The following is a 25,726-nucleotide window of genomic DNA, read 5'->3' as shown; positions in this document are numbered from 1 at the left end:
ATAAAGCGTCGTAATGCAGCGGTAAAGTACACCAATTTAGCCGGAATCTTTCTTTGACCACTGTTTGGTCTCCACCATGATGCTGAGAGTTAAATGGCTGGCCTTCTTCTCCACTGCTGATGTTGTCTATAGTCAAGATGGAACTTAGGAGTCTTTTGCTAAGAAGATAGAGACATGAGTCATTTGCAAAGGAATCACACGGTTCACTACGTGGACCCTATGGAGCTTCGGGATCAGTAGGATGATAGTGCTGGATGATCAAAGCAATATACAGCATTTTGGCAGGAATTGTCTGCTTGATGACGTCCATTAGTAGCACTTACCTGCCAGAAGAAGGATCATTCCGTGAGGTTTGCCGCCATCGCTGGATCTATAGCAGGTACATTTGCACTGTTTCTTATTTTTGGTAAGCCTCAATCTGTAAAGACTGAGGCTCAGACAGTCGGGAAACACCATTTTTAATTTAAACCATTTTTGAGCCAATCAGTGAATCAGGACCCTTTACTCCAACCCAACAATGTATAAACACAATACATAATTTTACTGAACACTATTTTTGCATAAGATAACAGTGTATTAACTTAATATGTAACAATGCTATATACAGAGGCAAAAATGCTTCAGTGAACAACATATAACTATTCCATAACAATTCAATTTTAAAACAATACTGCGGCAATGTACAAATAATATAGACAATGCACGACGGTAATATAAGCACATTATACTGTGTCATACAGTAAAAAGTGTATAACATATAACAATGTTAAACATAAAGCTAAAATGCAGCAGATAACATTTCATAACAGTGATACATGAACATTTGACATAGGGACAAAATGCTATGTCAGATAACATTAGGTAAATATGATGCCAAACAATGTAATATAGCATCGTAATGCAGCGGTAAAGTACACCAATTTAGCCGGAATCTTTCTTTGACCGCTGTTTGGTCTCCACCATGATGCTGAGAGTTAAATGCTGGCCTTCTCCACTGCTGATGTTGTCTACAGTCAAGATGGAACGTAGGAGTCTTTTGCTAAGAAAATAGAGACATCAGTCATTTGCAAGGGAATGACACGGTTCACTACTTGGGACCCCATGGAGCTTCGGGATCAGTAGGATGATAGTGCTGGATGATCAAAGCAATATACAGCATTTTGGCAGGAAGTGTCTGCTTGATGACGTTCATTAGTTCCACTTACCTGTCAGAAAAATGAACATTCCGTGAGGTTTGCCCCCATCGCTGGATCTATAGCAGGTGCTTTTGCAGTGTTTCTCTTTTTTGGAAAGCCTCAATCTGTAAAGATGGAGGCTCAGCTAGTCAGGAAACACCATTTTAAATTTAAGCCAATTTCGAGCCAATCTGGGAATCAGGACCCTTTACTCCAACACATCAATGTATAAACACAATACATAATTTTACTGAACAGTATTTTTGCAAAATATAACAGTGTTTTAACTTAATATGTAACAATGCTATATACAGAGGCAAAAATGCTTCAGTGAACAACATATAACTATTACAGAACAATTTACTATTAAAATATACTGCATCAATGTACAAATGATATGGAGAATGCATGACGGTATTTTAAGTACATTATACAGTGTCATACAGTAAAGAAGTGTATAACATATATAACAATGTTAAATATAAAGCTAAAATGCAGCAGATAACATTTCATAACAGTGATACATGAACATTTAATATAGGACAAAATGCTATGTCAGATAACATTAGGTAAATATGATGCCAAACAATGTAATAAAGCGTCGTAATGCAGCGGTAAAGTACACCAATTTAGCCGGAATCTTTCTTTGACCACTGTTTGGTCTCCACCATGATGCTGAGAGTTAAATGGCTGGCCTTCTTCTCCACTGCTGATGTTGTCTATAGTCAAGATGGAACTTAGGAGTCTTTTGCTAAGAAGATAGAGACATCAGTCATTTGCAAAGGAATCACACGGTTCACTACGTGGACCCTATGGAGCTTCGGGATCAGTAGGATGATAGTGCTGGATGATCAAATCAATATTCAGCATTTTGGCAGGAAGTGTCTGCTTGATGACGTCCATTAGTAGCACTTACCTGCCAGAAGAAGGATCATTCCGTGAGGTTTGCCCCCATCGCTGGATCTATAACAGGTGCGTTTGCAGTGTTACTCTTTTTTGGAAAGCCTCAATCTGTAAAGATTGAGGCTCAGCTAGTCAGGAAACACCATTTTAAATTTAAGCCATTTTCGAGCCAATCTGGGAATCAGGACCCTTTACTCCAACACATCAATGTATAAACACAATACATAATTTTACTGAACACTATTTTTGCATAAGATAACAGTGTATTAACTTAATATATAACAATGCTATATACAGAGGCAAAAATGCTTCAGTGAAAAACATATAACTATTACATAACAATTTAATATTAAAATTTACTGCAGCAATGTACAAATGATATGGACAATGCATGATGGTAATTTAAGTACATTATACAGTGTCATACAGTAAAAAAGTGTATAACATATAACAATGTTAAATATAAAGCTAAAAAGCAGCAGATAACATTTCATAACAGTGATACATCAACATTTTACATAGGGACAAAATGCTATGTCAGATAACATTAGGTAAATATGATGCCAAACAATGTAATATAGCATCGTAATGCAGCGGTAAAGTACACCAATTTAGCCGGAATCTTTCTTTAACCGCTGTTTGGTCTCCACCCTGATGCTGAGAGTTAAATGGCTGGCCTTCTTCTCCACTGCTGATGTTGTCTACAGTCAAGATGGAACGTAGGAGTCTTTTGCTAAGAAGATAGAGACATCAGTCATTTGCAAAGGAATGATACGGTTCACTACATGGGACCCCATAGAGCTCCGGGATCAGTAGGATGAAAGTGCTGGATGATCAAAGCAATATACAGCATTTTGGCAGGAAGTGTCTGCTTGATGACGTCCATTAGTAGCACTTACCTGCCAGAAGAAGGATCATTCCGTGAGGTTTGCCCCCATCGCTGGATCTATAGCAGGTACATTTGCACTGTTTCTTCTTTTTGGTAAGCCTCAATCTGTAAAGACTGAGGCTCAGACAGTCGGGAAACACCATTTTTAATTTAAACCATTTTTGAGCCACTCAGTGAATCAGGACCCTTTACTCCAACCCAACAATGTATAAACACAATACATAATTTTACTGAACACTATTTTTGCATAAGATAACAGTGTATTAACTTAATATGTAACAATGCTATATACAGAGGCAAAAATGCTTCAGTGAACAACATATAACTATTCCATAACAATTTAATATTAAAACAATACTGCGGCAATGTACAAATGATATAGACAATGCACGACGGTAATATAAGCACATTATACTGTGTCATACAGTAAAAAGTGTATAACATATAACAATGTTAAACATAAAGCTAAAATGCAGCAGATAACATTTCATAACAGTGATACATGAACATTTTACATAGGGACAAAATGCTATGTCAAATAACATTAGGTAAATATGATGCCAAACAATGTAATATAGCATCGTAATGCAGCGGTAAAGTACACCAATTTAGCCGGAATCTTTCTTTGACCGCTGTTTGGTCTCCACCATGATGCTGAGAGTTAAATGCTGGCCTTCTCCACTGCTGATGTTGTCTACAGTCAAGATGGAACGTAGGAGTCTTTTGCTAAGAAAATAGAGACATCAGTCATTTGCAAGGGAATGACACGGTTCACTACTTGGGACCCCATGGAGCTTCGGGATCAGTAGGATGATAGTGCTGGATGATCAAAGCAATATACAGCATTTGGCAGGAAGTGTCTGCTTGATGACGTTCATTAGTTCCACTTACCTGTCAGAAAAATGAACATTCCGTGAGGTTTGCCCCCATCGCTGGATCTATAGCAGGTGCTTTTGCAGTGTTTCTCTTTTTTGGAAAGCCTCAATCTGTAAAGATGGAGGCTCAGCTAGTCAGGAAACACCATTTTAAATTTAAGCCATTTTCGAGCCAATCTGGGAATCAGGACCCTTTACTCCAACACATCAATGTATAAACACAATACATAATTTTACTGAACAGTATTTTTGCAAAAGATAACAGTGTTTTAACTTAATATGTAACAATGCTATATACAGAGGCAAAAATGCTTCAGTGAACAACATATAACTATTACAGAACAATTTACTGTTAAAATATACTGCAGCAATGTACAAATGATATGGAGAATGCATGACGGTATTTTAAGTACATTATACAGTGTCATACAGTAAAGAAGTGTATAACATATATAACAATGTTAAATATAAAGCTAAAATGCAGCAGATAACATTTCATAACAGTGATACATGAACATTTAATATAGGACAAAATGCTATGTCAGATAACATTAGGTAAATATGATGCCAAACAATGTAATAAAGCGTCGTAATGCAGCGGTAAAGTACACCAATTTAGCCGGAATCTTTCTTTGACCACTGTTTGGTCTCCACCATGATGCTGAGAGTTAAATGGCTGGCCTTCTTCTCCACTGCTGATGTTGTCTATAGTCAAGATGGAACTTAGGAGTCTTTTGCTAAGAAGATAGAGACATCAGTCATTTGCAAAGGAATCACACGGTTCACTACGTGGACCCTATGGAGCTTCGGGATCAGTAGGATGATAGTGCTGGATGATAAAAGCAATATACAGCATTTTGGCAGGAATTGTCTGCTTGATGACGTCCATTAGTAGCACTTACCTGCCAGAAGAAGGTTCATTCCTTGAGGTTTGCCGCCATCGCTGGATCTATAGCAGGTACATTTGCACTGTTTCTTCTTTTTGGTAAGCCTCAATCTGTAAAGACTGAGGCTCAGATAGTCGGGAAACACCATTTTTAATTTAAACCATTTTTGAGCCAATCAGTGAATCAGGACCCTTTACTCCAACCCAACAATGTATAAACACAATACATAATTTTACTGAACACTATTTTTGCATAAGATAACAGTGTATTAACTTAATATGTAACAATGCTATATACAGAGGCAAAAATGCTTCAGTGAACAACATATAACTATTCCATAACAATTTAATATTAAAACAATACTGAGGCAATGTACAAATAATATAGACAATGCACGATGGTAATATAAGCACATTATACTGTGTCATACAGTAAAAAGTGTATAACATATAACAATGTTAAATATAAAGCTAAAATGCAGCAGATAACATTTCATAACAGTGATACATCAACATTTTACATAGGGACAAAATGCTATGTCAGATAACATTAGGTAAATATGATGCCAAACAATGTAATATAGCATCGTAATGCAGCGGTAAAGTACACCAATTTAGCCGGAATCTTTCTTTGACCGCTGTTTGGTCTCCACCCTGATGCTGAGAGTTAAATGGCTGGCCTTCTTCTCCACTGCTGATGTTGTCTACAGTCAAGATGGAACGTAGGAGTCTTTTGCTAAGAAGATAGAGACATCAGTCATTTGCAAAGGAATGATACGGTTCACTACATGGGACCCCATGGAGCTCCGGGATCAGTAGGATGAAAGTGCTGGATGATCAAAGCAATATACAGCATTTTGGCAGGAAGTGTCTGCTTGATGACGTCCATTAGTAGCACTTACCTGCCAGAAGAAGGATCATTCCGTGAGGTTTGCCGCCATCGCTGGATCTATAGCAGGTACATTTGCACTGTTTGTTCTTTTTGGAAAGCCTCAATCTGTAAAGACTGAGGCTCAGATAGTCGGGAAACACCATTTTTAATTTAAACCATTTTTGAGCCAATCAGTGAATCAGGACCCTTTACTCCAACCCAACAATGTATAAACACAATACATAATTTTACTGAACACTATTTTTGCATAAGATAACAGTGTATTAACTTAATATGTAACAATGCTATATACAGAGGCAAAAATGCTTCAGTGAACAACATATAAATATTACAGAACAATTTAATATTAAAATATACTGCAGCAATGTACAAATGATATGGAGAATGCTTGACGGTGATTTAAGTACATTATACAGTGTCATACAGTAAAGAAGTGTATAACATATATAACAATGTTAAATATAAAGCTAAAATGCAGCAGATAACATTTCATAACAGTGATACATCAACATTTTACATAGGGACAAAATGCTATCTCAGATAACATTAGGTAAATATGATGCCAAACAATGTAATATAGTATCGTAATGCAGCGGTAAAGTACACCAATTTAGCCGGAATCTATCTTTGACCGCTGTTTGGTCTCCACCCTGATGCTGAGAGTTAAATGGCTGGCCTTCTTCTACACTGCTGATGTTGTCTACAGTCAAGATGGAACGTAGGAGTCTTTTGCTAAGAAGATAGAGACATCAGTTATTTGCAAAGGAATGATACGGTTCACTACATGGGACCCCATGGAGCTCCGGGATCAGTAGGATGAAAGTGCTGGATGATCAAAGCAATATACAGCATTTTGGCAGGAAGTGTCTGCTTGATGACGTCCATTAGTAGCACTTACCTGCCAGAAGAAGGATCATTCCGTGAGGTTTGCCGCCATCGCTGGATCTATAGCAGGTACATTTGCACTGTTTCTTCTTTTTGGTAAGCCTCAATCTGTAAAGACTGAGGCTCAGATAGTCGGGAAACACCATTTTTAATTTAAACCATTTTTGAGCCAATCAGTGAATCAGGACCCTTTACTCCAACCCAACAATGTATAAACACAATACATAATTTTACTGAACACTATTTTTGCATAAGATAACAGTGTATTAACTTAATATGTAACAATGCTATATACAGAGGCAAAAATGCTTCAGTGAACAACATATAACTATTACAGAACAATTTAATATTAAAATATACTGCAGCAATGTACAAATGATATGGAGAATGCTTGACGGTATTTTAAGTACATTATACAGTGTCATACAGTAAAGAAGTGTATAACATATATAACAATGTTAAATATAAAGCTAAAATGCAGCAGATAACATTTCATAACAGTGATACATCAACATTTTACATAGGGACAAAATGCTAAGTCAGATAACATTAGGTAAATATGATGCCAAACAATGTAATAAAGCGTCGTAATGCAGCGGTAAAGTACACCAATTTAGCCGGAATCTTTCTTTGACCACTGTTTGGTCTCCACCATGATGCTGAGAGTTAAATGGCTGGCCTTCTTCTCCACTGCTGATGTTGTCTATAGTCAAGATGGAACTTAGGAGTCTTTTGCTAAGAAGATAGAGACATCAGTCATTTGCAAAGGAATCACACGGTTCACTACGTGGACCCTATGGAGCTTCGGGATCAGTAGGATGATAGTGCTGGATGATAAAAGCAATATACAGCATTTTGGCAGGAATTGTCTGCTTGATGACGTCCATTAGTAGCACTTACCTGCCAGAAGAAGGATCATTCCGTGAGGTTTGCCGCCATCGCTGGATCTATAGCAGGTACATTTGCACTGTTTCTTCTTTTTGGTAAGCCTCAATCTGTAAAGACTGAGGCTCAGACAGTCGGGAAACACCATTTTTAATTTAAACCATTTTTGAGCCAATCAGTGAATCAGGACCCTTTACTCCAACCCAACAATGTATAAACACAATACATAATTTTACTGAACACTATTTTTGCATAAGATAACAGTGTATTAACTTAATATGTAACAATGCTATATACAGAGGCAAAAATGCTTCAGTGAACAACATATAACTATTACAGAACAATTTAATATTAAAACAATACTGCGGCAATGTACAAATAATATAGACAATGCACGACGGTAATATAAGCACATTATACTGTGTCATACAGTAAAAAGTGTATAACATATAACAATGTTAAACATAAAGCTAAAATGCAGCAGATAACATTTCATAACAGTGATACATGAACATTTGACATAGGGACAAAATGCTATGTCAGATAACATTAGGTAAATATGATGCCAAACAATGTAATATAGCATCGTAATGCAGCGGTAAAGTACACCAATTTAGCCGGAATCTTTCTTTGACCGCTGTTTGGTCTCCACCATGATGCTGAGAGTTAAATGCTGGCCTTCTCCACTGCTGATGTTGTCTACAGTCAAGATGGAACGTAGGAGTCTTTTGCTAAGAAAATAGAGACATCAGTCATTTGCAAGGGAATGACACGGTTCACTACTTGGGACCCCATGGAGCTTCGGGATCAGTAGGATGATAGTGCTGGATGATCAAAGCAATATACAGCATTTTGGCAGGAAGTGTCTGCTTGATGACGTTCATTAGTTCCACTTACCTGTCAGAAAAATGAACATTCCGTGAGGTTTGCCCCCATCGCTGGATCTATAGCAGGTGCTTTTGCAGTGTTTCTCTTTTTTGGAAAGCCTCAATCTGTAAAGATGGAGGCTCAGCTAGTCAGGAAACACCATTTTAAATTTAAGCCAATTTCGAGCCAATCTGGGAATCAGGACCCTTTACTCCAACACATCAATGTATAAACACAATACATAATTTTACTGAACAGTATTTTTGCAAAATATAACAGTGTTTTAACTTAATATGTAACAATGCTATATACAGAAGCAAAAATGCTTCAGTGAACAACATATAACTATTACAGAACAATTTACTATTAAAATATACTGCATCAATGTACAAATGATATGGAGAATGCATGACGGTATTTTAAGTACATTATACAGTGTCATACAGTAAAGAAGTGTATAACATATATAACAATGTTAAATATAAAGCTAAAATGCAGCAGATAACATTTCATAACAGTGATACATGAACATTTAATATAGGACAAATTGCTATGTCAGATAACATTAGGTAAATATGATGCCAAACAATGTAATAAAGCGTCGTAATGCAGCGGTAAAGTACACCAATTTAGCCGGAATCTTTCTTTGACCACTGTTTGGTCTCCACCATGATGCTGAGAGTTAAATGGCTGGCCTTCTTCTCCACTGCTGATGTTGTCTATAGTCAAGATGGAACTTAGGAGTCTTTTGCTAAGAAGATAGAGACATCAGTCATTTGCAAAGGAATCACACGGTTCACTACGTGGACCCTATGGAGCTTCGGGATCAGTAGGATGATAGTGCTGGATGATAAAAGCAATATACAGCATTTTGGTAGGAATTGTCTGCTTGATGACGTCCATTAGTAGCACTTACCTGCCAGAAGAAGGTTCATTCCTTGAGGTTTGCCGCCATCGCTGGATCTATAGCAGGTACATTTGCACTGTTTCTTCTTTTTGGTAAGCCTCAATCTGTAAAGACTGAGGCTCAGATAGTCGGGAAACACCATTTTTAATTTAAACCATTTTTGAGCCAATCAGTGAATCAGGACCCTTTACTCCAACCCAACAATGTATAAACACAATACATAATTTTACTGAACACTATTTTTGCATAAGATAACAGTGTATTAACTTAATATGTAACAATGCTATATACAGAGGCAAAAATGCTTCAGTGAACAACATATAACTATTCCATAACAATTTAATATTAAAACAATACTGAGGCAATGTACAAATAATATAGACAATGCACGATGGTAATATAAGCACATTATACTGTGTCATACAGTAAAAAGTGTATAACATATAACAATGTTAAATATAAAGCTAAAATGCAGCAGATAACATTTCATAACAGTGATACATCAACATTTTACATTGGGACAAAATGCTATGTCAGATAACATTAGGTAAATATGATGCCAAACAATGTAATATAGCATCGTAATGCAGCGGTAAAGTACACCAATTTAGCCGGAATCTTTCTTTGACCGCTGTTTGGTCTCCACCCTGATGCTGAGAGTTAAATGGCTGGCCTTCTACTCCACTGCTGATGTTGTCTACAGTCAAGATGGAACGTAGGAGTCTTTTGCTAAGAAGATAGAGACATCAGTCATTTGCAAAGGAATGATACGGTTCACTACATGGGACCCCATGGAGCTCCGGGATCAGTAGGATGAAAGTGCTGGATGATCAAAGCAATATACAGCATTTTGGCAGGAAGTGTCTGCTTGATGACGTCCATTAGTAGCACTTACCTGCCAGAAGAAGGATCATTCCGTGAGGTTTGCCGCCATCGCTGGATCTATAGCAGGTACATTTGCACTGTTTCTTCTTTTTGGAAAGCCTCAATCTGTAAAGACTGAGGCTCAGATAGTCGGGAAACACCATTTTTAATTTAAACCATTTTTGAGCCAATCAGTGAATCAGGACCCTTTACTCCAACCCAACAATGTATAAACACAATACATAATTTTACTGAACACTATTTTTGCATAAGATAACAGTGTATTAACTTAATATGTAACAATGCTATATACAGAGGCAAAAATGCTTCAGTGAACAACATATAAATATTACAGAACAATTTAATATTAAAATATACTGCAGCAATGTACAAATGATATGGAGAATGCTTGACGGTGATTTAAGTACATTATACAGTGTCATACAGTAAAGAAGTGTATAACATATATAACAATGTTAAATATAAAGCTAAAATGCAGCAGATAACATTTCATAACAGTGATACATCAACATTTTACATAGGGACAAAATGCTATCTCAGATAACATTAGGTAAATATGATGCCAAACAATGTAATATAGTATCGTAATGCAGCGGTAAAGTACACCAATTTAGCCGGAATCTATCTTTGACCGCTGTTTGGTCTCCACCCTGATGCTGAGAGTTAAATGGCTGGCCTTCTTCTCCACTGCTGATGTTGTCTACAGTCAAGATGGAACGTAGGAGTCTTTTGCTAAGAAGATAGAGACATCTGTCATTTGCAAAGGAATGACACGGTTCACTACATGGGACCCGATGGAGCTCCGGGATCAGTAGGATGAAAGTGCTGGATGATCAAAGCAATATACAGCATTTTGGCAGGAAGTGTCTGCTTGATGACGTCCATTAGTAGCACTTACCTGCCAGAAGAAGGATCATTCCGTGAGGTTTGCCCCCATCGCTGGATCTATAGCAGGTACATTTGCACTGTTTCTTCTTTTTGGAAAGCCTCAATCTGTAAAGATTGAGGCTCAGCTAGTCAGGAAACACAATTTTAAATTTAAGCCATTTTCGAGCCAATCTGGGAATCAGGACCCTTTACTCCAACACATCAATGTATAAACACAATGCATAATTTTACTGAACAGTATTTTTGCAAAAGATAACAGTGTTTTAACTTAATATGTAACAATGCTATATACAGAGGCAAAAATGCTTCAGTGAACAACATATAACTATTACATAACAATTTAATATTAAAACAATACTACGGCAATGTAGAAATAATATAGACAATGCACGACGGTAATATAAGCACATTATACTGTGTCATACAGTAAAAAGTGTATAACATAACAATGTTAAACATAAAGCTAAAATGCAGCAGATAACATTTCATAACAGTGATACATGAACATTTAATATAGGACAAAATGCTATGTCAGATAACATTAGGTAAATATGATGCCAAACAATGTAATAAAGCGTCGTAATGCAGCGGTAAAGTACACCAATTTAGCCGGAATCTTTCTTTGACCACTGTTTGGTCTCCACCATGATGCTGAGAGTTAAATGGCTGGCCTTCTTCTCCACTGCTGATGTCTATAGTCAAGATGGAACTTAGGAGTCTTTTGCTAAGAAGATAGAGACATGAGTCATTTGCAAAGGAATCACACGGTTCACTACGTGGACCCTATGGAGCTTCGGGATCAGTAGGATGATAGTGCTGGATGATCAAAGCAATATACAGCATTTTGGCAGGAATTGTCTGCTTGATGACGTCCATTAGTAGCACTTACCTGCCAGAAGAAGGATCATTCCGTGAGGTTTGCCCCCATCGCTGGATCTATAGCAGGTACATTTGCACTGTTTCTTCTTTTTGGTAAGCCTCAATCTGTAAAGACTGAGGCTCAGATAGTCGGGAAACACCATTTTTAATTTAAACCATTTTTGAGCCAATCAGTGAATCAGGACCCTTTATTCCAACCCAACAATGTATAAACACAATACATAATTTTACTGAACACTATTTTTGCATAAGATAACAGTGTATTAACTTAATATGTAACAATGCTATATACAGAGGCAAAAATGCTTCAGTGAACAACATATAACTATTACATAACAATTTAATATTAAAACAATACTGCGGCAATGTAGAAATAATATAGACAATGCACGACGGTAATATAAGCACATTATACTGTGTCATACAGTAAAAAGTGTATAACATATAACAATGTTAAACATAAAGCTAAAATGCAGCAGATAACATTTCATAACAGTGATACATGAACATTTTACATAGGGACAAAATGCTATGTCAGATAACATTAGGTAAATATGATGCCAAACAATGTAATATAGCATCGTAATGCAGCGGTAAAGTACACCAATTTAGCCGGAATCTTTCTTTGACCGCTGTTTGGTCTCCACCATGATGCTGAGAGTTAAATGCTGGCCTTCTCCACTGCTGATGTTGTCTACAGTCAAGATGGAACGTAGGAGTCTTTTGCTAAGAAAATAGAGACATCAGTCATTTGCAAGGGAATGACACGGTTCACTACTTGGGACCCCATGGAGCTTCAGAATCAGTAGGATGATAGTGCTGGATGATCAAAGCAATATACAGCATTTTGGCAGGAAGTGTCTGCTTGATGACGTTCATTAGTTCCACTTACCTGTCAGAAAAATGAACATTCCGTGAGGTTTGCCCCCATCGCTGGATCTATAGCAGGTGCTTTTGCAGTGTTTCTCTTTTTTGGAAAGCCTCAATCTGTAAAGATGGAGGCTCAGCTAGTCAGGAAACACCATTTTAAATTTAAGCCATTTTCGAGCCAATCTGGGAATCAGGACCCTTTACTCCAACACATCAATGTATAAACACAATACATAATTTTACTGAACAGTATTTTTGCAAAAGATAACAGTGTTTTAAGTTAATATGTAACAATGCTATATACAGAGGCAAAAATGCTTCTGTGAACAACATATAACTATTACAGAACAATTTACTATTAAAATATACTGCAGCAATGTACAAATGATATGGAGAATGCATGACGGTATTTTAAGTACATTATACAGTGTCATACAATAAAGAAGTGTATAACATATATAACAATGTTAAATATAAAGCTAAAATGCAGCAGATAACATTTCATAACAGTGATACATCAACATTTTACATAGGGACAAAATGATATGTCAGATAACATTAGGTAAATATGATGCCAAACAATGTAATATAGCATCGTAATGCAGCGGTAAAGTACACCAATTTAGCCGGAATCTTTCTTTGACCGCTGTTTGGTCTCCACCCTGATGCTGAGAGTTAAATGGCTGGCCTTCTTCTCCACTGCTGATGTTGTCTACAGTCAAGATGGAACGTAGGAGTCTTTTGCTATGAAGATAGAGACATCTGTCATTTGCAAAGGAATGACACGGTTCACTACATGGGACCCCATGGAGCTCCGGGATCAGTAGGATGAAAGTGCTGGATGATCAAAGCAATATTCAGCATTTTGGCAGGAAGTGTCTGCTTGATGACGTCCATTAGTAGCACTTACCTGCCAGAAGAAGGATCATTCCGTGAGGTTTGCCCCCATTGCTGGATCTATAGCAGGTACATTTGCACTGTTTCTTCTTTTTGGAAAGCCTCAATATGTAAAGATGGGGGCTCAGCTAGTCAGGAAACACCATTTTAAATTTAAGCCATTTTCGAGCCAATCTGGGAATCAGGACCCTTTACTCCAACACATCAATGTATAAACACAATGCATAATTTTACTGAACAGTATTTTTGCAAAAGATAACAGTGTTTTAACTTAATATGTAACAATCCTATATACAGAGGCAAAAATGCTTCAGTGAACAACATATAACTATTACATAACAATTTAATATTAAAACAATACTGCGGCAATGTAGAAATAATATAGACAATGCACGATGGTAATATAAGCACATTATACTGTGTCATACAGTAAAAAGTGTATAACATATAACAATGTTAAACATAAAGCTAAAATGCAGCAGATAACATTTCATAACAGTGATACATGAACATTTAATATAGGACAAAATGCTATGTCAGATAACATTAGGTAAATATGATGCCAAACAATGTAATAAAGCGTCGTAATGCAGCGGTAAAGTACACCAATTTAGCCGGAATCTTTCTTTGACCGCTGTTTGGTCTCCACCCTGATGCTGAGAGTTAAATGGCTGGCCTTCTTCTCCACTGCTGATGTTGTCTACAGTCAAGATGGAAATTAGGAGTCTTTTGCTAAGAAGATAGAGACATCAGTCATTTGCAAAGGAATGATACGGTTCTCTACATGGGACCCCATGGAGCTCCGGGATCAGTAGGATGAAAGTGCTGGATGATCAAAGCAATATACAGCATTTTGGCAGGAAGTGTCTGCTTGATGACGTCCATTAGTAGCACTTACCTGCCAGAAGAAGGATCATTCCGTGAGGTTTGCCGCCATCGCTGGATCTATAGCAGGTACATTTGCACTGTTTCTTCTTTTTGGTAAGCCTCAATCTGTAAAGACTGAGGCTCAGATAGATGGGAAACACCATTTTTAATTTAAACCATTTTTGAGCCAATCAGTGAATCAGGACCCTTTACTCCAACCCAACAATGTATAAACACAATACATAATTTTACTGAACACTATTTTTGCATAAGATAACAGTGTATTAACTTAATATGTAACAATGCTATATACAGAGGCAAAAATGCTTCAGTGAACAACATATAACTATTACAGAACAATTTAATATTAAAATATACTGCAGCAATGTACAAATGATATGGAGAATGCTTGACGGTATTTTAAGTACATTATACAGTGTCATACAGTAAAGAAGTGTATAACATATATAACAATGTTAAATATAAAGCTAAAATGCAGCAGATAACATTTCATAACAGTGATACATCAACATTTTACATAGGGACAACATGCTATGTCAGATAACATTAGGTAAATATGATGCCAAACAATGTAATAAAGCGTCGTAATGCAGCGGTAAAGTACACCAATTTAGCCGGAATCTTTCTTTGACCACTGTTTGGTCTCCACCATGATGCTGAGAGTTAAATGGCTGGCCTTCTTCTCCACTGCTGATGTTGTCTATAGTCAAGATGGAACTTAGGAGTCTTTTGCTAAGAAGATAGAGACATGAGTCATTTGCAAAGGAATCACACGGTTCACTACGTGGACCCTATGGAGCTTCGGGATCAGTAGGATGATAGTGCTGGATGATCAAAGCAATATACAGCATTTTGGCAGGAATTGTCTGCTTGATGACGTCCATTAGTAGCACTTACCTGCCAGAAGAAGGATCATTCCGTGAGGTTTGCCGCCATCGCTGGATCTATAGCAGGTACATTTGCACTGTTTCTTCTTTTTGGTAAGCCTCAATCTGTAAAGACTGAGGCTCAGACAGTCGATAAACACCATTTTTAATTTAAACCATTTTTGAGCCAATCAGTGAATCAGGACCCTTTACTCCAACCCAACAATGTATAAACACAATACATAATTTTACTGAACACTATTTTTGCATAAGATAACAGTGTATTAACTTAATATGTAACAATGCTATATACAGAGGCAAAAATGCTTCAGTGAACAACATATAACTATTCCATAACAATTTAATATTAAAACAATACTGCGGCAATGTACAAATAATATAGACAATGCACGACGGTAATATAAGCACATTATACTGTGTCATACAGTAAAAAGTGTATAACATATAACAATGTTAAACATAAAGCTAAAATGCAGCAGATAACATTTCATAACAGTGATACATGAACATTTGACATAGGGACAAAATGCTATGTCAGATAACATTAGGTAAATATGATGCCAAACAATGTAATATAGCATCGTAATGCAGCGGTAAAGTACACCAATTTAGCCGGAATCTTTCTTTGACCGCTGTTTGGTCTCCACCATGATGCTGAGAGTTAAATGCTGGCCTTCTCCACTGCTGATGTTGTCTACAGTCAAGATGGAACGTAGGAGTCTTTTGCTAAGAAAATAGAGACATCAGTCATTTGCAAGGGAATGACACGGTTCACTACTTGGGACCCCATGGAGCTTCGGGATCAGTAGGATGATAGTGCTGGATGATCAAAGCAATATACAGCATTTTGGCAGGAAGTGTCTGCTTGATGACGTTCATTAGTTCCACTTACCTGTCAGAAAAATGAACATTCCGTGAGGTTTGCCCCCATCGCTGGATCTATAGCAGGTGCTTTTGCAGTGTTTCTCTTTTTTGGAAAGCCTCAATCTGTAAAGATGGAGGCTCAGCTAGTCAGGAAACACCATTTTAAATTTAAGCCAATTTCGAGCCAATCTGGGAATCAGGACCCTTTACTCCAACACATCAATGTATAAACACAATACATAATTTTACTGAACAGTATTTTTGCAAAAGATAACAGTGTTTTAACTTAATATGTAACAATGCTATATACAGAGGCAAAAATGCTTCAGTGAACAACATATAACTATTCCATAACAATTTAATATTAAAACAATACTGAGGCAATGTACAAATAATATAGACAATGCACGATGGTAATATAAGCACATTATACTGTGTCATACAGTAAAAAGTGTATAACATATAACAATGTTAAACATAAAGCTAAAATGCAGCAGATAACATTTCATAACAGTGATACATGAACATTTAATATAGGACAAAATGCTATGTCAGATAACATTAGGTAAATATGATGCCAAACAATGTAATATAGCATCGTAATGCAGCGGTAAAGTACACCAATTTAGCCGGAATCTTTCTTTGACCGCTGTTTGGTCTCCACCCTGATGCTGAGAGTTAAATGGCTGGCCTTCTTCTCCACTGCTGATGTTGTCTACAGTCAAGATGGAACGTAGGAGTCTTTTGCTAAGAAGATAGAGACATCAGTCATTTGCAAAGGAATGATACGGTTCACTACATGGGACCCCATGGAGCTCCGGGATCAGTAGGATGAAAGTGCTGGATGATCAAAGCAATATACAGCATTTTGGCAGGAAGTGTCTGCTTGATGACGTCCATTAGTAGCACTTACCTGCCAGAAGAAGGATCATTCCGTGAGGTTTGCCGCCATCGCTGGATCTATAGCAGGTACATTTGCACTGTTTCTTCTTTTTGGAAAGCCTCAATCTGTAAAGACTGAGGCTCAGATAGTCGGGAAACACCATTTTTAATTTAAACCATTTTTGAGCCAATCAGTGAATCAGGACCCTTTACTCCAACCCAACAATGTATAAACACAATACATAATTTTACTGAACACTATTTTTGCATAAGATAACAGTGTATTAACTTAATATGTAACAATGCTATATACAGAGGCAAAAATGCTTCAGTGAACAACATATAACTATTACAGAACAATTTAATATTAAAATATACTGCAGCAATGTACAAATGATATGGAGAATGCTTGACGTTATTTTAAGTACATTATACAGTGTCATACAGTAAAGAAGTGTATAACATATATAACAATGTTAAATATAAAGCTAAAATGCAGCAGATAACATTTCATAACAGTGATACATCAACATTTTACATAGGGACAAAATGCTATCTCAGATAACATTAGGTAAATATGATGCCAAACAATGTAATATAGCATCGTAATGCAGCGGTAAAGTACACCAATTTAGCCGGAATCTATCTTTGACCGCTGTTTGGTCTCCACCCTGATGCTGAGAGTTAAATGGCTGGCCTTCTTCTCCACTGCTGATGTTGTCTACAGTCAAGATGGAACGTAGGAGTCTTTTGCTAAGAAGATAGAGACATCTGTCATTTGCAAAGGAATGACACGGTTCACTACATGGGACCCGATGGAGCTCCGGGATCAGTAGGATGAAAGTGCTGGATGATCAAAGCAATATACAGCATTTTGGCAGGAAGTGTCTGCTTGATGACGTCCATTAGTAGCACTTACCTGCCAGAAGAAGGATCATTCCGTGAGGTTTGCCCCCATCGCTGGATCTATAGCAGGTACTTTTGCACTGTTTCTTCTTTTTGGAAAGCCTCAATCTGTAAAGATTGAGGCTCAGCTAGTCAGGAAACACAATTTTAAATTTAAGCCATTTTCGAGCCAATCTGGGAATCAGGACCCTTTACTCCAACACATCAATGTATAAACACAATGCATAATTTTACTGAACAGTATTTTTGCAAAAGATAACAGTGTTTTAACTTAATATGTAACAATGCTATATACAGAGGCAAAAATGCTTCAGTGAACAACATATAACTATTACATAACAATTTAATATTAAAACAATACTGCGGCAATGTAGAAATAATATAGACAATGCACGACGGTAATATAAGCACATTATACTGTGTCATACAGTAAAAAGTGTATAACATATAACAATGTTAAACATAATGCTAAAATGCAGCAGATAACATTTCATAACAGTGATACATGAACATTTAATATAGGACAAAATGCTATGTCAGATAACATTAGGTAAATATGATGCCAAACAATGTAATAAAGCGTCGTAATGCAGCGGTAAAGTACACCAATTTAGCCGGAATCTTTCTTTGACCACTGTTTGGTCTCCACCATGATGCTGAGAGTTAAATGGCTGGCCTTCTTCTCCACTGCTGATGTTGTCTATAGTCAAGATGGAACTTAGGAGTCTTTTGCTAAGAAGATAGAGACATGAGTCATTTGCAAAGGAATCACACGGTTCACTACGTGGACCCTATGGAGCTTCGGGATCAGTAGGATGATAGTGCTGGATGATTAAAGCAATATACAGCATTTTGGCAGGAATTGTCTGCTTGATGACGTCCATTAGTAGCACTTACCTGCCAGAAGAAGGATCATTCCGTGAGGTTTGCCCCCATCGCTGGATCTATAGCAGGTACATTTGCACTGTTTCTTCTTTTTGGTAAGCCTCAATCTGTAAAGACTGAGGCTCAGATAGTCGGGAAACACCATTTTTAATTTAAACCATTTTTGAGCCAATCAGTGAATCAGGACCCTTTACTCCAACCCAACAATGTATAAACACAATACATAATTTTACTGAACACTATTTTTGCATAAGATAACAGTGTATTAACTTAATATGTAACAATGCTATATACAGAGGCAAAAATGCTTCAGTGAACAACATATAACTATTACATAACAATTTAATATTAAAACAATACTGCGGCAATGTAGAAATAATATAGACAATGCACGACGGTAATATAAGCACATTATACTGTGTCATACAGTAAAAAGTGTATAACATATAACAATGTTAAACATAAAGCTAAAATGCAGCAGATAACATTTCATAACAGTGATACATGAACATTTTACATAGGGACAAAATGCTATGTCAGATAACATTAGGTAAATATGATGCCAAACAATGTAATATAGCATCGTAATGCAGCGGTAAAGTACACCAATTTAGCCGGAATCTTTCTTTGACCGCTGTTTGGTCTCCACCATGATGCTGAGAGTTAAATGCTGGCCTTCTCCACTGCTGATGTTGTCTACAGTCAAGATGGAACGTAGGAGTCTTTTGCTAAGAAAATAGAGACATCAGTCATTTGCAATGGAATGACACGGTTCACTACTTGGGACCCCATGGAGCTTCGGGATCAGTTTGATGATAGTGCTGGATGATCAAAGCAATATACAGCTTTTTGGCAGGAAGTGTCTGCTTGATGACGTTCATTAGTTCCACTTACCTGTCAGAAAAATGAACATTCCGTGAGGTTTGCCCCCATCACTGGATCTATAGCAGGTGCTTTTGCAGTGTTTCTCTTTTTTGGAAAGCCTCAATCTGTAAAGATGGAGGCTCAGCTAGTCAGGAAACTCCATTTTAAATTTAAGCCATTTTCGAGCCAATCTGGGAATCAGGACCCTTTACTCCAACACATCAATGTATAAACACAATACATAATTTTAATGAATAGTATTTTTGCAAAAGATAACAGTGTTGTAACTTAATATGTAACAATGCTATATACAGAGGCAAAAATGCTTCAGTGAACAACATATAACTATTACATAACAATTTAATATTAAAACAATACTGCGGCAATGTACAAATAATATAGACAATGCACGACGGTAATACAAGCACATTATACTGTGTCATACAGTAAACAGTGTATAACATATAACAATGTTAAACATACAGCTAAAATGCAGCAGATAACATTTCATAACAGTGATACGTGAACATTTAATATAGGACAAAATGCTATGTCAGATAACATTAGGTAAATATGATGCCAAACAATGTAATAAAGCGTCGTAATGCAGCGGTAAAGTACACCAATTTAGCCGGAATCTTTCTTTGACCACTGTTTAGTCTCCACCATGATGCTGAGAGTTAAATGGCTGGCCTTCTTCTCCACTGCTGATGTTGTCTATAGTCAAGATGAAACTTAGGAGTCTTTTGCTAAGAAGATAGAGACATGAGTCATTTGCAAAGGAATCACACGGTTCACTACGTGGACCCTATGGAGCTTCGGGATCAGTAGGATGATAGTGCTGGATAATCAAAGCAATATACAGCATTTTGGCAGGAATTGTCTGCTTGATGACGTCCATTAGTAGCACTTACTTGTCAGAAGAAGGATCATTCCGTGAGGTTTGCCCCCATCGCTGGATCTATAACAGGTGCGTTTGCAGTGTTACTCTTTTTTGGAAAGCCTCAATCTGTAAAGATTGAGGCTCAGCTAGTCAGGAAACACCATTTTAAATTTTAGCCATTTTCGAGCCAATCTGGGAAACAGGACCCTTTACTCCAACACAACAATGTACGAACACAATACATAATTTTACTGAACAGTATTTTTGCAAAAGATAACAGTGTATTAACTTAATATGTAACAATGCTATATACAGAGGCAAAAATGCTTAAGTTAACAACATATAACTATTACAGAACAATTTACTATTAAAATATACTGCAGCAATGTACAAATGATATGGGCAATGCATGACGGTAATTTAAGTACATTATACAGTGTCATACAGTAAAAAAGCGTATAACATATATAACAATGTTAAATATAAAGCTAAAATGCAGCAGATAACATTTCATAACAGTGATACATCAACATTTTACATAGGGACAAAATGCTATGTCAGATAACATTAGGTAAATATGATGCCAAACAATGTAATATAGCATCGTAATGCAGCGGTAAAGTACACCAATTTAGCTGGAATCTTTCTTTGACCGCTGTTTGGTCTCCACCCTGATGCTGAGAGTTAAATGGCTGGCTTTCTTCTCCACTGCTGATGTTGTCTACAGTCAAGATGGAACGTAGGAGTCTTTTGCTAAGAAGATAGAGACATCTGTCATTTGCAAAGGAATGACACGGTTCACTACATGGGACCCCATGGAGCTCCGGGATCAGTAGGATGAAAGTGCTGGATGATCAATGCAATATACAGCATTTTGGCAGGAAGTGTCTGCTTGATGACGTCCATTAGTAGCACTTACCTGCCAGAAGAAGGATCATTCCGTGAGGTTTGCCACCATCGCTGGATCTATAGCAGGTACATTTGCACTGTTTCTTCTTTTTGGTAAGCCTCAATCTGTTAAGACTGAGGCTCAGATAGTCGGGAAACACCATTTTTAATTTAAACCATTTTCGAGCCAATCAGTGAATCAGGACCCTTTACTCCAACCCAACAATGTGTAAACACAATACATAATTTTACTGAACACTATTTTTGCATAAGATAACAGTGTATTAACTTAATATGTAACAATGCTATATACAGAGGCAAAAATGCTTCAGTGAACAACATATAACTATTACAGAACAATTTACTATTAAAATATACTGCGGCAATGTACAAATGATATGGAGAATGCATGACGGTAATTTAAGTACATTATACAGTGTCATACAGTAAAGAAGTGTATAACATATATAACAATGTTAGATATAAAGCTAAAATGCAGCAGATAACATTTCATAACAGTGATACATCAACATTTTACATAGGGACAAAATTCTATGTCAGATAACATTAGGTAAATATGATGCCAAACAATGTAATATAGCATAGTAATGCAGCGGTAAAGTACACCAATTTAGCCAGAATCTTTCTTTGACCGCTGTTTGGTCTCCACCCTGATGCTGAGAGTTAAATGGCTGGCCTTCTTCTCCACTGCTGATGTTGTCTACAGTCAAGATGGAACGTAGGAGTCTTTTGCTAAGAAGATAGAGACATCTGTCATTTGCAAAGGAATGACACGGTTCACTACATGGGACCCCATGGAGATCCGGGATCAGTAGGATGAAAGTGCTGGATGATCAAAGCAATATACAGCATTTTGGCAGGAAGTGTCTGCTTGATGACGTCCATTAGTAGCACTTACCTGCCAGAAGAAGGATCATTCCGTGAGGTTTGCCCCCATCGCTGGATCTATAGCAGGTACATTTGCAATGTTTCTTCTATTTGGAAAGCCTCAATCTGTAAAGATTGAGGCTCAGCTAGTCAGGAAACACCATTTTAAATTTAAGCCCTTTTTCGAGCCAATCTGGGAATCAGGACGCTTTACTGCAACACAACAATGTACGAACACAATACATAATTTTACTGAACAGTATTTTTGCAAAAGATAACAGTGTATTAACTTAATATGTAACAATACTATATACAGAGGCAAAAATGCTTCAGTGAACAACATATAACTATTACATAACAATTCAATATTAAAACAATACTGCGGTAATGAAGAAATAATATAGACAATGCACGACGGTAATATAAGCACATTATACTGTGTCATACAGTAAAAAGTGTATAACATATAACAATGTTAAACATAAAGCTAAAATGCAGCAGATAACATTTCATAACAGTGATACATGAACATTTAATAGAGGACAAAATGCTATGTCAGATAACATTAGGTAAATATGATGCCAAACAATGTAATATAGCATCGTAATGCAGTGGTAAAGTACACCAATTTAGCCGGAATCTTTCTTTGACCGCTGTTTGGTCTCCACCATGATGCTGAGAGTTAAATGCTGGCCTTCTCCACTGCTGATGTTGTCTACAGTCAAGATGGAACGTAGGAGTCTTTTGCTAAGAAAATAGAGACATCAGTCATTTGCAAGGGAATGACACGGTTCACTACTTGGGACCCCATGGAGCTTCGGGATCAGTTTGATGATAGTGCTGGATGATCAAAGCAATATACAGCTTTTTGGCAGGAAGTGTCTGCTTGATGACGTTCATTAGTTCCACTTACCTGTCAGAAAAATGAACATTCCGTGAGGTTTGCCCCCATCGCTGGATCTATAGCAGGTGCTTTTGCAGTGTTTCTCTTGTTTGGAAAGCCTCAATCTGTAAAGATGGAGGCTCAGCTAGTCAGGAAACTCCATTTTAAATTTAAGCCATTTTCGAGCCAATCTGGGAATCAGGACCCTTTACTCCAACACATCAATGTATAAACACAATACATAATTTTAATGAATAGTATTTTTGCAAAAGATAACAGTGTTTTAACTTAATATGTAACAATGCTATATACAGAGGCAAAAATGCTTCAGTGAACAACATATAACTATTACTTAACAATTTAATATTAAAACAATACTGCGGCAATGTACAAATAATATAGACAATGCACGACGGTAATACAAGCACATTATACTGTGTCATACAGTAAACAGTGTATAACATATAACAATGTTAAACATACAGCTAAAATGCAGCAGATAACATTTCATAACAGTGATACGTGAACATTTAATATAGGACAAAATGCTATGTCAGATAACATTAGGTAAATATGATGCCAAACAATGTAATAAAGCGTCGTAATGCAGCGGTAAAGTACACCAATTTAGCCGGAATCTTTCTTTGACCACTGTTTGGTCTCCACCATGATGCTGAGAGTTAAATGGCTGGCCTTCTTCTCCACTGCTGATGTTGTCTATAGTCAAGATGAAACTTAGGAGTCTTTTGCTAAGAAGATAGAGACATGAGTCATTTGCAAAGGAATCACACGGTTCACTACGTGGACCCTATGGAGCTTCGGGATCAGTAGGATGATAGTGCTGGATAATCAAAGCAATATACAGCATTTTGGCAGGAATTGTCTGCTTGATGACGTCCATTAGTAGCACTTACCTGCCAGAAGAAGGTTCATTCCTTGAGGTTTGCCGCCATCGCTGGATCTATAGCAGGTACATTTGCACTGTTTCTTCTTTTTGGTAAGCCTCAATCTGTAAAGACTGAGGCTCAGATAGTCGGGAAACACCATTTTTAATTTAAACCATTTTTGAGCCAATCAGTGAATCAGGACCCTTTACTCCAACCCAACAATGTATAAACACAATACATAATTTTACTGAACACTATTTTTGCATAAGATAACAGTGTATTAACTTAATATGTAACAATGCTATATACAGAGGCAAAAATGCTTCAGTGAACAACATATAAATATTACAGAACAATTTAATATTAAAATATACTGCAGCAATGTACAAATGATATGGAGAATGCTTGACGGTGATTTAAGTACATTATACAGTGTCATACAGTAAAGAAGTGTATAACATATATAACAATGTTAAATATAAAGCTAAAATGCAGCAGATAACATTTCATAACAGTGATACATCAACATTTTACATAGGGACAAAATGCTATCTCAGATAACATTAGGTAAATATGATGCCAAACAATGTAATATAGTATCGTAATGCAGCGGTAAAGTACACCAATTTAGCCGGAATCTATCTTTGACCGCTGTTTGGTCTCCACCCTGATGCTGAGAGTTAAATGGCTGGCCTTCTTCTCCACTGCTGATGTTGTCTACAGTCAAGATGGAACGTAGGAGTCTTTTGCTAAGAAGATAGAGACATCTGTCATTTGCAAAGGAATGACACGGTTCACTACATGGGACCCGATGGAGCTCCGGGATCAGTAGGATGAAAGTGCTGGATGATCAAAGCAATATACAGCATTTTGGCAGGAAGTGTCTGCTTGATGACGTCCATTAGTAGCACTTACCTGCCAGAAGAAGGATCATTCCGTGAGGTTTGCCCCCATCGCTGGATCTATAGCAGGTACATTTGCACTGTTTCTTCTTTTTGGAAAGCCTCAATCTGTAAAGATTGAGGCTCAGCTAGTCAGGAAACACAATTTTAAATTTAAGCCATTTTCGAGCCAATCTGGGAATCAGGACCCTTTACTCCAACACATCAATGTATAAACACAATGCATAATTTTACTGAACAGTATTTTTGCAAAAGATAACAGTGTTTTAACTTAATATGTAACAATGCTATATACAGAGGCAAAAATGCTTCAGTGAACAACATATAACTATTACATAACAATTTAATATTAAAACAATACTGCGGCAATGTAGAAATAATATAGACAATGCACGACGGTAATATAAGCACATTATACTGTGTCATACAGTAAAAAGTGTATAACATATAACAATGTTAAACATAAAGCTAAAATGCAGCAGATAACATTTCATAACAGTGATACATGAACATTTAATATAGGACAAAATGCTATGTCAGATAACATTAGGTAAATATGATGCCAAACAATGTAATAAAGCGTCGTAATGCAGCGGTAAAGTACACCAATTTAGCCGGAATCTTTCTTTGACCACT

The sequence above is a fragment of the Taudactylus pleione genome, unplaced genomic scaffold (genome assembly GCF_031769625.1).
Source record: "Taudactylus pleione unplaced genomic scaffold, aTauple2 ptg000026l, whole genome shotgun sequence".
Classification (NCBI taxonomy): Eukaryota; Metazoa; Chordata; class Amphibia; order Anura; family Myobatrachidae; genus Taudactylus; species Taudactylus pleione.
Note: the sequence above shows the minus strand (reverse complement) of the source record.